The sequence below is a fragment of the Phlebotomus papatasi genome, chromosome 3, assembly GCF_024763615.1.
Source record: "Phlebotomus papatasi isolate M1 chromosome 3, Ppap_2.1, whole genome shotgun sequence".
NCBI classification, from domain to species: domain Eukaryota; kingdom Metazoa; phylum Arthropoda; class Insecta; order Diptera; family Psychodidae; genus Phlebotomus; species Phlebotomus papatasi.
This window is the reverse complement of record NC_077224.1, coordinates 68,068,123-68,081,332: the sequence shown is the minus strand read 5'-3', so window position 1 is coordinate 68,081,332 and position 13,210 is coordinate 68,068,123. Positions and strand designations below refer to the sequence as shown.

The window sequence follows — 13,210 nt, the reverse complement described above, 5'->3', positions numbered from 1 at the left end:
TTGTGATTTCATTGAACACCATTGATACATGATTCCGTTCGAAGCACAGGTAAACGTCTATTGACGCTGCAGGCGGATCAAAACCGTACACCCAAACCATACCCCAATGGAATATTTTTCCTTCGTCTTTTTTTTCCACCCATCAGCCCACAAAGCTCCCTTTTGTATATTCTGCACATATGTGGATTGCACAATTTCATATTTTGACGAGCTTTCACCCCAATTTTAAACCTCATCGCACATTTCTTGCTCTTTCCCACACGCAGAGAAATTTTCAAGTATCCAGATTCAATCCCCATGGGATTGTTTCAATCCCACGATTTTTATCTCAAAAATATCCTAAAATTTCTTGAATCCAGGAGAAATGGGATTGAATTTTAGAAACAATGTGATTGATTTTATCCCCTAATGTGATTGATTTTTAGAAATCCACATTTTAGGAACTAATGGGATTGTTTTCATCGCATTTTGAGATGGAATTTTAGAAACCAGTGCGATTGAATTTATCCCATAATGTGATTGATTTTTAGAAATCCACATTTTAGGAACAAATGGGATTGTTTTCATCCCATCTTGAGATTGACTTCATCGCACTATGCGATTGAACTTATCCCACAATGTGATTGAATCTATTCCACAATGCGATTGTTTTTATCGCATTTTGGAATTGTTTTTGTCGCATTTTGGGTTACTTTTTATCGCATTATGGGATTGTTTTTATCCCACAATGTGATTGAATCTATCCCACAATATGATTAAATCTATCCCACAATGCGATTGTTTTTATCGCATTTTGGGATCGTTTTTATCGCATCTTGGGATTGTTTTTTATCACATTATGGGATTGAATCTATCCCACAATACGATTGTATTTATCGCATTTTTGGATTATTTTTATCGCATTTTGGGATTGACTTTATCGCACTATGCGATTGAATTTATCCCACAATGCGATTGAATCTATCCCACAATGCGATTGTTTGTATTGCATTTTAGGGTTACTTTTTATCGCATTATGGGATTGCTTTTATCCCACAATGTGATTGAATCTATCCCACAATGTGATTAAATTTATCCCACAATGCGATCGTTTTTATCGCATCTTGGGATTGTTTTTATCACATTATGGGATTGAATCTATCCCACAATACGATTGTTTTTATCGCATTTTGGAATTGTTTTTATCACATTATGGGATTGATTCTATCTCACAATGTGATTGAATCTATCCCACAATATGATTAAATCTATCCCACAATGCGATTGTTTTTATCGCATTTTGGGATCGTTTTTATCGCATCTTGGGATTGTTTTTTATCACATTATGGGATTGAATCTATCCCACAATACGATTGTATTTATCGCATTTTTGGATTATTTTTATCGCATTTTGGGATTGACTTTATCGCACTATGCGATTGAATTTATCCCACAATGCGATTGAATCTATCCCACAATGCGATTGTTTGTATTGCATTTTAGGGTTACTTTTTATCGCATTATGGGATTGCTTTTATCCCACAATGTGATTGAATCTATCCCACAATGTGATTAAATTTATCCCACAATGCGATCGTTTTTATCGCATTTTGGGATTGTTTTCATCGCATTATGGGATTGTTTTTATCACATTATGGGATTGATTCTATCCCACAATGCGATTGTTTTTATCGCATTTTGGGCTACTTTTTATCGCATTTTGGGATTGTTTTCATCGCATTATGGAATTGTTTTTATCACATTATGGGATTGAATCTATCCCACAATGTGATTATTTTTATCGCATTTTGGAATTGTTTCTATCGCATTATGGGATTGTTTTCATCACATTATGGGATTGATTATATCCCACAATGCGATTGTTTTTATCGCATTTTGGGCTACTTTTTATCGCATTTTGGGATTGTTTTTATCACATTATGGGATTGAATCCCTCCCACAATGTGATTGAATCCCTCCCACAATGTGATTGAATCTATCCCACAATGCGATTGTTTTTTTTCGCATTTTAGGATTGTTTTATCGCACTTTGGGTTTGTTTTTATCGCATTATAAGATTGTTTTTATCGCATTATGGGATTGTTTTAATCCCACAATGTGATTGAGTCTATCCCACAATGTGATTGAATCTATCCCACAATGCGATTGGTGTTAACGCATTTTAGGATTGTTTTACCGCATTTTGGGTTAGTTTTTATCGCATTATGGGATTGTTGCACAATGCAGGATAGATTCAATCACATTGTGGGAAGAAAGCAATCTGATAATGCGATAGAATCAATCCCATAATGCGATGAAAACAATCACAAAATGCGATAAAAATAATCGCATTGTGGGATAGATTCAATCATATTGTGGTATAGATTCAATCCCATAATGTGATAAAAACAATCCCAAAATGCGATAAAAACAATCGCATTATGGGATAGATTCAATCATATAATGTGATAAAAACAATCCCAAAATGCGATAGAAACAATTCCAAAATGCGATAAAAATAATCGCATTGTGGGATAGATTCAATCCCATAATGTGATAAAAACAATCCCAAAATGCGATAAAAACAATCCCAAAATGCGATAAAAATAATCGCATTGTGGGATGGATTCAATCCCATAATGTGATAAAAACAATCCCAAAATGCGATAAAAACAATCCCAAAATGCGATAAAAACAACCCGAAAATGCGATAAAAATAATCGCATTGTGGGATAGATTCAATCCCATAATGTGATAAAAACAATCCCAAAATGCGATAAAAACAATCCCAAAATGCGATAAAAATAATCGCATTGTGGGATAGATTCAATCCCATAATGTGATAAAAACAATCCCAAAATGCGATAAAAACAATCCCAAAATGCGATAAAAATAATCGCATTGTGAGATAGATTCAATCCCATAATGTGATAAAAACAATCCCAAAATGCGATAAAAACAATCCCAAAATGCGATAAAAACAATCTCAAAATGCGATAAAAATAATCGCATTGTGGGATAGATTCAATCCCATAATGTGATAAAAACAATTCCATAATGCGATGAAAACAATCCCAAAATGCGATAAAAAGTAGCCCAAAATGCGATAAAAACAATCGCATTGTGGGATAGAATCAATCCCATAATGTGATAAAAACAATCCCATAATGCGATGAAAACAATCCCAAAATGCGATAAAAGTAATCGCATTGTGGGATAGATTCAATCACATTGTGGGATAAAAACAATCCCATAATGCGATAAAAACAATCTTATAATGCGATAAAAACAACCCCAAAATGCGATAAAAATAATCGCATTGTGGGATAGATTCAATCCCATAATGTGATAAAAACAATCCCAAAATGCGATAAAAACAATCCCAAAATGCGATAAAAATAATCGCATTGTGAGATAGATTCAATCCCATAATGTGATAAAAACAATCCCAAAATGCGATAAAAACAATCCCAAAATGCGATAAAAATAATCGCATTGTGTAATAGATTCAATCCCATAATGTGATAAAAACAATCCCAAAATGCGATAAAAACAATCCCAAAATGCGATAAAAACAACCCCAAAATGCGATAAAAATAATCGCATTGTGGGATAGATTCAATCCCATAATGTGATATAAACAATCCCAAAATGCGATAAAAATAATCGCATTATGGGATAGATTCAATCCCATAATGTGATAAAAACAATCCCAAAATGCGATAAAAACAATCCCAAAATGCGATAAAAATAATCGCATTGTGGGATGGATTCAATCCCATAATGTGATAAAAACAATCCCAAAATGCGATAAAAACAATCCCAAAATGCGATAAAAACAACCCCAAAATGCGATAAAAATAATCGCATTGTGGGATAGATTCAATCCCATAATGTGATAAAAACAATCCCAAAATGCGATAAAAATAATCGCATTATGGGATAGATTCAATCCCATAATGTGATAAAAACAATCCCAAAATGCGATAAAAACAATCCCAAAATGCGATAAAAATAATCGCATTGTGGGATGGATTCAATCCCATAATGTGATAAAAACAATCCCAAAATGCGATAAAAACAATCGCATTGTAGGATAGATTCAATCACATTGTGGAATAAAAACAATCCTATAATGCGATAAAAAGTAACCCTAAAATGCAATACAAACAATCGCATTGTGGGATAGATTCAATCGCATTGTGGGATAAATTCAATCGCATAGTGCGATAAAGTCAATCTCAAGATGGGGTGAAAACAATCCCATTTGTTCCTAAATTGTGGATTTCCAAAAATCAATCACATTATGGGATAAATTCAATCGCATTGGTTTCTAAAATTCCATCTCAAAATGCGATGAAAACAATCCCATTTGTTCCTAAAATGTGGATTTCTAAAAATCAATTAAATAAAATAAAATTAGAAACTATTAGCCCTGGGAGTCAATGAAATTCAAGTCGTCTGGTGGCGCAATTGGTAAGATCGTCGACCCAAAAGTGGAGATATGCCAAGAAGTTGTGAGATCGAATCCTGGCCGGAGCGAAAAAATGTGAATGCCTGACTGGATGAACATAGCAGAAATCAATAGCAAAATGGGATGAAATCAATACCAAAATGGGATAAAATATATATCGGAATACCTTAAAAACAATCCCAGAATACGATAAAAACAATCTTAAAATGCGATAAAAACAATCCCATAATGTGATAAAAATAATCCCAAAGTGGGATAAAAACAATCATAAAATGGGATAAAAACAATCCCATAATGTGATAAAAAACAATCCCATAATGGGATAAAAACAATACCATAATGCGATAAAAACAATCCCAAGATGCGATAAAAACAATCCCATAATGCGATAGAATCAATCTCACGATGTGATAAAATCAATCACATTTTGGGATAGATTCAATAGCATTTTGGAATAAAAACAATCCCAAAATGGGATAAAAACAATCCCATAATGCGATAAAAACAATCCTGTAATGCGATAGAATCAATCTGAAAATGCGATAAAATCAATCCCATGATGCGATATATTTGATCGTATTATGGTATAAAATTGATCGCATTGTGGGATAAATCTATTCGAAATATTTTCGAAAATTCAATCGCATAATGGGATGGATTCAATCACCAAATGTGATTGGAGCCATTTCAATCTCACAATGGGATAGAATCAATCCCAAAATGCGATCAAATCTATCACAATATTTTCGAAAAATCTATCGCAAAAATGGGATAAAATCAATCACAATATGCTCTAAAATTCAATCACAAAATGGGATTGAATTCAATCGCAAAATGGTATTGGAGCCTTTTCAATCCCAAAATTATCCCATTTTGCGATTGAATCTAGAGCATAATTTCTCTGCGTGCAAAATCCATTGATTTGTTTGTGCTTCTCGCGAAATATTGCTGGGCTAAAGGGGCCAACAGAATCAATAGTTAGTCATTTTTTTTCAAATCGTTTTGCACTCTTTTGCACAATATTTATTTTACATCACACTTCAGTAAAAAATCACAAATTATACTAAAAATTACTATAGTGATTTTCCCGGCAAAAAATCTGATAATTGAAACTTCAGCCACCTCAGTACCGCTTATCCCTCTAGACTAAGAAAGTGCTAGGTCTAGGTTCATTCATATGCGAGTAGTAGGATGGCAAAATGATACAAGACGAAAAATTTCAAATTAAATAAATTAAAATAATCACTCAGCCTTACGAGCTAATATCAATTTAAACCTTGTTTTTGTTTCCAGATCGCTTTTTGCGATCTTTTTCTGTAAAATAATAATAATAATAATAATAATAATAATAATAATAATAATAATAATAATAATAATAATAATAATGCTGGAACACCATTCCATGAAGGAACAAGGCCTTCCCGCAAGGAGATTTTTAGACATGTATTATTATTTTTTCTTGTACGGGATGAGGTTGTCAGTTTTCTGTAAAAACCTCTACAAATTATGGGAGTAACGGTCGACAAAAATTATATTTTAGACGGAATTTGCACATACAGTAGACTCTTTCAAATTCGGGCATTTGGGACCGAAATGTCACCCGAAGTAGAGATAAATTCGGGCGAAAAACTTCTTGAAATGCAACGATTTTTAATTCATCTGCATACACATATTGAGTTTACACACTCATAATATCATAAATTGCATGAAAATCCCTTAATTATGCAAAATTAAATCAAAACTATAACAAACCATGCCAATTTTGAACATATTTGATTCATTTGATAATTATAATCACACTTGAAAAATGACAACAAACTGTTTTCAAATGTAACTGCTGCCCGAATTAAAAAGTGGCCCGATCTTAAAACAGCCGAATTAGCGAGAGTCTACTGTATCTTCCTACTATTTTTGACAAAAAATACTCCCAATAAGGGGTTACGTGGTTCTTACAATTTTATTTTATCTATTATTTATTTTTTATTCTATTATTTATTTTTTTTATCTGAAAGTTTCAATTTATTAGCAATAAAATTCTAGGAGATAGGGTAAAGTGGTACAATTTGGACAATGGTACAAGTTGGACAGGGCTTTTTTTCTTGATAAATTTAGTAGGGGAGACCAGGGTACAATTAGCCAGGGGCAGAAGTAGACAGTGGGTTTTTCTCGGTTCCCTTAAAATGTACCTTGAGCAAAGTATTTTTTAATGAAAGTAGGAACACATCCCCATATTCCCAGAAATATTTATAAGTCTGATCCTGTTATCCTACAATTTAGAAGCATTTTTATAAAATGGGTATAAAACTGCAGTTTTGATGTTTCAGTTTTTGGACCAGCATTTGGTTTTCTGAGTTTGTAGTCAAGATTTCATAGTTTTACCTCGTTTCTGGTTTCATAAACCTAATTAAAAAATATTTTTCACTTGGATAATAATTATCCAATTTTTTATATAAGATGAAAAACACTAAAACAGCCCTCGGGGCAGTTGTAGCCACTCTTCCGTGGCCGGATAAAACTATCAATGATTTTTCACTAATACATGGATAATTGTTAGATGAAAGAGTACTATTGATATTCCAAGCAATATTGCCATTCGGATGAAAAATTTGTGAAATAGATTTTTTCAGGATATTTTCATCAATTTTGCCGCAATTACAAAAATGTCATAAAAAAGTCGGCTAAAGTCTTTTTCATTAGGTTTAAGTTACATGTTTAGTATCAGTGGGCTTCAGTGGATCAAGTGAAATAACACTTGGTATTTCCAGTTTTAAAATTTCGTCTGGAAAACTGGTGGCAAATAGCACCCCGAAAGTGGCTAAATCTACCCAGGCCGGAGCAGGTGTAGCCAATATGTCATACTTTTTTCATTATCCTCTCTAGAAAAAGCCAAGGATTTGAGAGCTCTGAACTATACGGTTTTATACAGCCAATATCTTAATGCTACTTATGAAACATAAAAACATTAGACAAACTTTATCATTTTTTTAAAAAACAATCGCGAAAAAAAAGCTTCATTTGCTGGCTAATTCTACCCCTGTCTCTCCTACTTAATTTTTATTTGTATATTTTTAACGGTTTTGTTTTATAATTTGGTTCTTTGTGCTTTAAAAAAAATTAGTACTGTATTTATCAAGAAAAATCCTTGTCCAACTTGTACCGGCGAATTGTCCAACTTGTAACACTGTCCAACTTGTACCTATCACCTTACCCTAAAGCCTTTAGAAATTACTATCACTATGAGCGGCCAGTGAAAGCTTCAACTTTCATCGCATTTTTCTAAATAACCTCAATTTTTGAAATCGGTCTACAAGATTTCTCGAACACTAATTCACCGATTTAACTGAAATTTTGCACACTTGTTCTACATATGATAATTTAGTACTTCAATAAAAGATTTTCATTTTAATTACCTTTAGTCAACTTATTTATCAGTACTAAACGTGTTAGATAATACGTCGAGAATGGTATTTTTTGTATGAAATTCTTTTAAAAATCCAAATTTTATTTTTTAATCCTTCGTTCAATTTAAATTTACAGAGAGCTTGATTTCTAACAGAATTTGAAATTTCTCACATCTTTTAAGAACTTATGAAAAATATATTCGCTTTGTTACATTTTGCCCCGAGTCTCCTTATCATTGAAAAACCTTCAAATGCTCTATAAATCTAAATATTTCAACAGTAAAAAGATGATACAGACTCATTAAGGATAATGCCGAATTATTCAATACACAAGAGATCTCAGTGGCGCAATAGGCAAGACCGTTGGTTTTGAGCGGATGAGATCTCTGACTCGACTCTCAAAGTTGTGAGTTCGAGTCCCGCCCGCTGCAATACAACTGAATGTTCAGAAAAAGACATTTTCACACGAAATAAAATATAATAACAATGCACTGTATCTGCCCAACAACTCCGGAAGCATGGAAGAAGCATCCACACTGCGGGGAAGGCGCTCCTGGGCGGTCTACAAATGGACTTAGTAGATTCTTCCAATACAGGATCAACAACAATATAACATAATTAAATTGTAACAATATATCCCGATACGATTAATAATAATAATTCAATATACTGCTTTAGAAAAAGCTAGGGGAAAGTAGTCTCCCTTCGAACATTCATACCTTCGAATAATGTGAATTTTCTTTAAGATTTCTTAAGAAATTTACACATTTCTGTGTATGTGTATGTCTCCTAGAAAAAGTAAAAGAAATTCACATTATTCGAAGGCATGAATCTTCGAAGAGAGAGTACTTTCCCCTATTAGTATTTATTTAAAAAAAAAACTAAAATAAAATTATTTTTTAGAAGAAAAATAAAGATCTACTATGTATAAATAAGAAGTAAAGTAAAACAAGAAAAGTATAATTTCTGTCTTTTATTGCATGTGTTCAAGCCTACATTACTATTTGAAATAAACATATTTATTTAGAAAATTATGCAAGAACCTCGACTTCCAATCTATCACTCTGTCTCTACAAATTTCTACCATTTAATTTCAGTTCAATTTGCAACAAACAATACAAAACTAATACCACAAAATGTCAGGAGCAGAAATCCCTGAACGCGACCAATAAATCTATTCACTAATTGGACCTATGGCTATTTAATCGAACATCCCCCAACCACAAGAGGTAGTGGACGAACGTAAGGTCCTGGACAGAGGGGTAGGAGTGAATCAAAGTCATAAATTTCATATCTGGGAAGATAATCATGCCTTCTGCCGCTCAATTTTCTCGGAAAGTTTAAAGGATGACCTCTTCTGTTGAAATTTGTGTCCACTTCTCCAGCATCCTAAATCTCACTCCTAAAATCCTCCCTATAGCATATTCATAATGTGGTAGACTTGAGAAGTGAATCCCGCAATCATCACCATCTGGAGATGACTGATGACTAAATTTAAAGTGTATGCTAAGAAACAAAGCTCCTCACTCAATTTTCCAACAGATGACCTTTGGCCTTTCACATTGGCAAAATGTGTAATTGAGTTTCCATCTCAAATGATTGACACCCTCGTAGTCACCTAAAGTAAAGCCCTTCATCTGACATTGTGGCCCACACCCAAGAATCTTCGTAAATGTGACGAAAGTGGACGTCATGAGGGTTAAATGTATTGAAAATTGTAAGATGCCATAATCCCAAGCATTTGAATACACGACAAAAGATGGACACACACGTCTTACAAAAGCCACTCCAAGCAATACCGCACCAGCAATCAACATTTCTCATCAGATATGAAATTTAATGATACGACTCGCTTATAATTTTGGACAGATAAGGAGAATGTCTCTGCCACTGAACCCTTAGACAATCACCCTCAAAATGCCCTAAGGGAACTTTTAGGAAAGTCACAGTGATGCATTCTAATAAACTTCAGTGGCTTTGTGGTAGGAAAGGTAGAACACGTTCATCACCCATGGCGCACAATTTGAATTTTAAGAACAATCGCTCAAATATTGATTTTTTTAAAATATTAATTAGAGCAATTTATGGTCAGTCGTGTACTAGAAACATACTTGAGAATTGCCTAATTAAATTATGTGTGTTCGAAATAGGAGATTTTTCAAATACATGGTTACAGATAGCGACTTAAGGTTTCAGGAGACTCAAAGGGAGACTCTGTCCAAAATTTTCCATATTTATGCCCAGGGGGTAAATAAGTATGGCCAGTGAGTGAACCGTGAGTGGCAGATCACGCCGATCTGTCTCCAAGATCGCACTGATCGCGTTGATCACGCAATACATCTCCATGATCTCGCTGATCGCATAATCACTCGCACTGATCGCGTAATCATTTTCCAAGATAGCACTGATGGTCATCCAAAGTGAACCGTGAGTGGCAGACCTGTTTACCCCTTGTTTATGCCATAAATAAAAGGATTAACATAACCTTCATTTGTCTTCCACCAGGGTCCCGGTCAAAATCCCGAACGCCAAAATTCCGAAAGCCAAAATCCCAAACGCCAAAATCCCGAATGGGCCAAAATCCCGAAAGCCAAAATTCCGAATTCTTAAAAGTGTCACAGTTACTCCCACGATTGTAGCCGCGCTTGATGGAGGCAAAAGGAAATCTTCTGTGTCTTAGGAAATTATTCTAAAAATTTTCCTCCATATAATTTCATCCCTTTCAGGATTTTGAAAATTCGGAATTTTGGCTTTCGGGATTTTGGCCTTTTCGGGATTTTGGCGTTCGGGATTTTGGCCTTTTCGGGATTTTGTCTTTCGGGATTTTGGCTGCCACCGCTGCTACCCATCCAAATCCCTGAAAATATTTTTCTTTTCGAATATGATTTGTAAAAAGTACTCATGATCGTTTGGATTAAGAATAGTTGTAACTTCGTTATCACCTATATCATTCTTGCAAAAAATAGAAATGCATATAGGCAAGTGATACTGATTTAAGTATAAAGAGTAAATTTCGGAATTTGCTGATCCAATCAACGATATTTAGAAGCATATTTCATTAACATTTAAAATACCATAACATCTTAAGATATAAATTCGAACTGCATTCCGCAAAATTGGGATGTATTGCCATTAAATAGGTGTACAAATAGGCTATGTGATAAAATAGGCTAATAATGCTTTTTTTCATTTTTAGATTTTAATTTTTTTGGTTTCATTGACAAAAATGTAATTTAAAAAATATGTTTCAAAACTATTTTTTGTCACGGAAAGTGAGTTCATAACAAAATTTCGACTACGTTATATAATGAAAAATACTTAACAGATTAATAAAATTATATTAACTAGTAAATTATAATAAAATGTAATATAAAAAAATGGATAAAAATTGCTGTAAACACAATTATTTGTTTTATTCGGAGTAGAAAGTTAATATCCACTTTGTCCTAAAATGAAGTTTTCGATAAGATGCCAAAACGTCATAAAGTTAGTCACTCATGACAAGACATAAAGTAAATGAGTGAAGCGTCTAAATATCAATTTAGTCTTTTGAGATGGCCCAAAATTGAATTAACCACCATAAAATAAACATCTTACAACCGTTTACCCATCAATCTATCAAACTACCCCGCATACAATTTATATTAAGAAGTCAATCGCCTTGAGAGTGAAACAAAGCGCAACGAGGCGCAACATAAGGATACAATTAGGGAATTTTATGATTGACCAATAAAGGACCACCCTCTTGAGATTCGTGAAGGGCCAAGGGCCAAAACATGTGAGTTGAATTAAAAGAATTTCCACATAAAATTGATTTCTTTCCCCTAAAGTGTCTTCCATGGGTTAATAAGATAAATCGATACCCTTTTGTTTGTTCTTAAGTGCGAGCCTTGCCCAATGGCGTGAGAATTGGATTGCTTGATGTTACACAATCAACCACCTGACGTGAAAAGTTACTTCTGCATGGGATAGTTTGTTGTCCTCCTCATTCACATTTCCGAATGATTGAGAATTCTTAAGAATAGTTTACAATGGGATCCATTTGAAAATCTGGTGTCATTGTATCAAGTGCTTGTGCTGAATATTTATTGTTCTCACATGGTGAAATCCAAAAACACTTTTACGACAGTCTCCATTGAGTATCTTATGTAAATAAATAGTTAAACTAACCCCATGAATCTTCTATGGTTGTTTCGAAATCCTCTTGAGCCTTCCTCCTTCCTCCCCCCCACCCACAGGGTCTTGTGATCTGATGAGGCAAAGACAATCCTTTTCACTAAAGTATCTCTTAAATACACCACGTAGAGTCCTCTATTTCAACCCTTGACTCTATGCTGTAGCTTAAGATTATCATATCTGATTGTTGGGGACAATGCTGCGTGCTTCACTTCCATGCCCGAATTCACAGCAATTTTCTTCCTCAACAAAGGCCAATCAAAGCTTTCCCAATCACACCGTCTTCATCCGTTCGACCAACTATTAAGTTTCAAAAATCATTTGAGAACCACTGAAGACGAGAAATAATCCCAAAGAAGCTTATGATGGCAGTGATTTTTTAAATTCCGACTTGAAATGTGAGCATTAGATAATAAAATGATTTTTTTTAGGATAAAGAGTCACCTTATCCACGTATTTTAGTATTCCGTACAGCTTAGGATTGGGACGCATTATCACCTCTTTTTAAATGTTTGCCTTATTAACCTAATTTTGAAAGATTTTTTCTATGATATTTTGAAAAAAAAAACTATATAAATTTTATTTTATTTTTATAATATTCTAAGTTTACTTGTGGCCTTTCTAAAATAATAATTGATACCCATTAGGGCCATTTGTAATTGGAATTAAATTATAATTAAGAGACATTTTCACTATTCCAGATGAGCAAAGAAATCCGATGATATCAGGGTACATCAAGAAAGATATGACCTATCGTTCGAAAGGCCTTGACCTATGTTTTTAAAATATTTCACATCGAATTTTCCTAAATCGATTTTTCGATTGATCGGGCTTTCGCTTTAATCGTATGAAGTTCTAGTGTTTTAGTATTTGACGAGACCTTTCTCAATAATAATCACAATCCAGTATTTAACCCTCTAACGGTGTTTTCTTTAATATGCGAAAAAAAGTTCTAAAACAATGTTTTCTAAGATAATTATGATCCAATAAAGTCGAAAAAACCATCCATTCTTCATTATCTCTTTTAGTTTAGGCGCTAAGTGAGAAAATATAAAAAAAATTGAAACTCTTTTTGCTTCTAAAATTCACATTTTTAGTTTTTTTCAATTTTTTTTAAATAAAATATACAAAGTAGAATAACATATGTTTCAGTAAAAAAATAAATTAATTTTAGTCAGAT

General features: G+C 33.5%; 1 protein-coding gene across 6 annotated transcripts in view; it reads right to left on the bottom strand.

Annotated features, from left to right (window-relative positions):
• Positions 1–13,210, bottom strand: part of LOC129807290 (homeobox protein prospero-like) — a 304,968-nt gene that overhangs the window by 156,677 nt on the left and 135,081 nt on the right. The gene's annotated exons all lie outside the window — the stretch shown is intronic.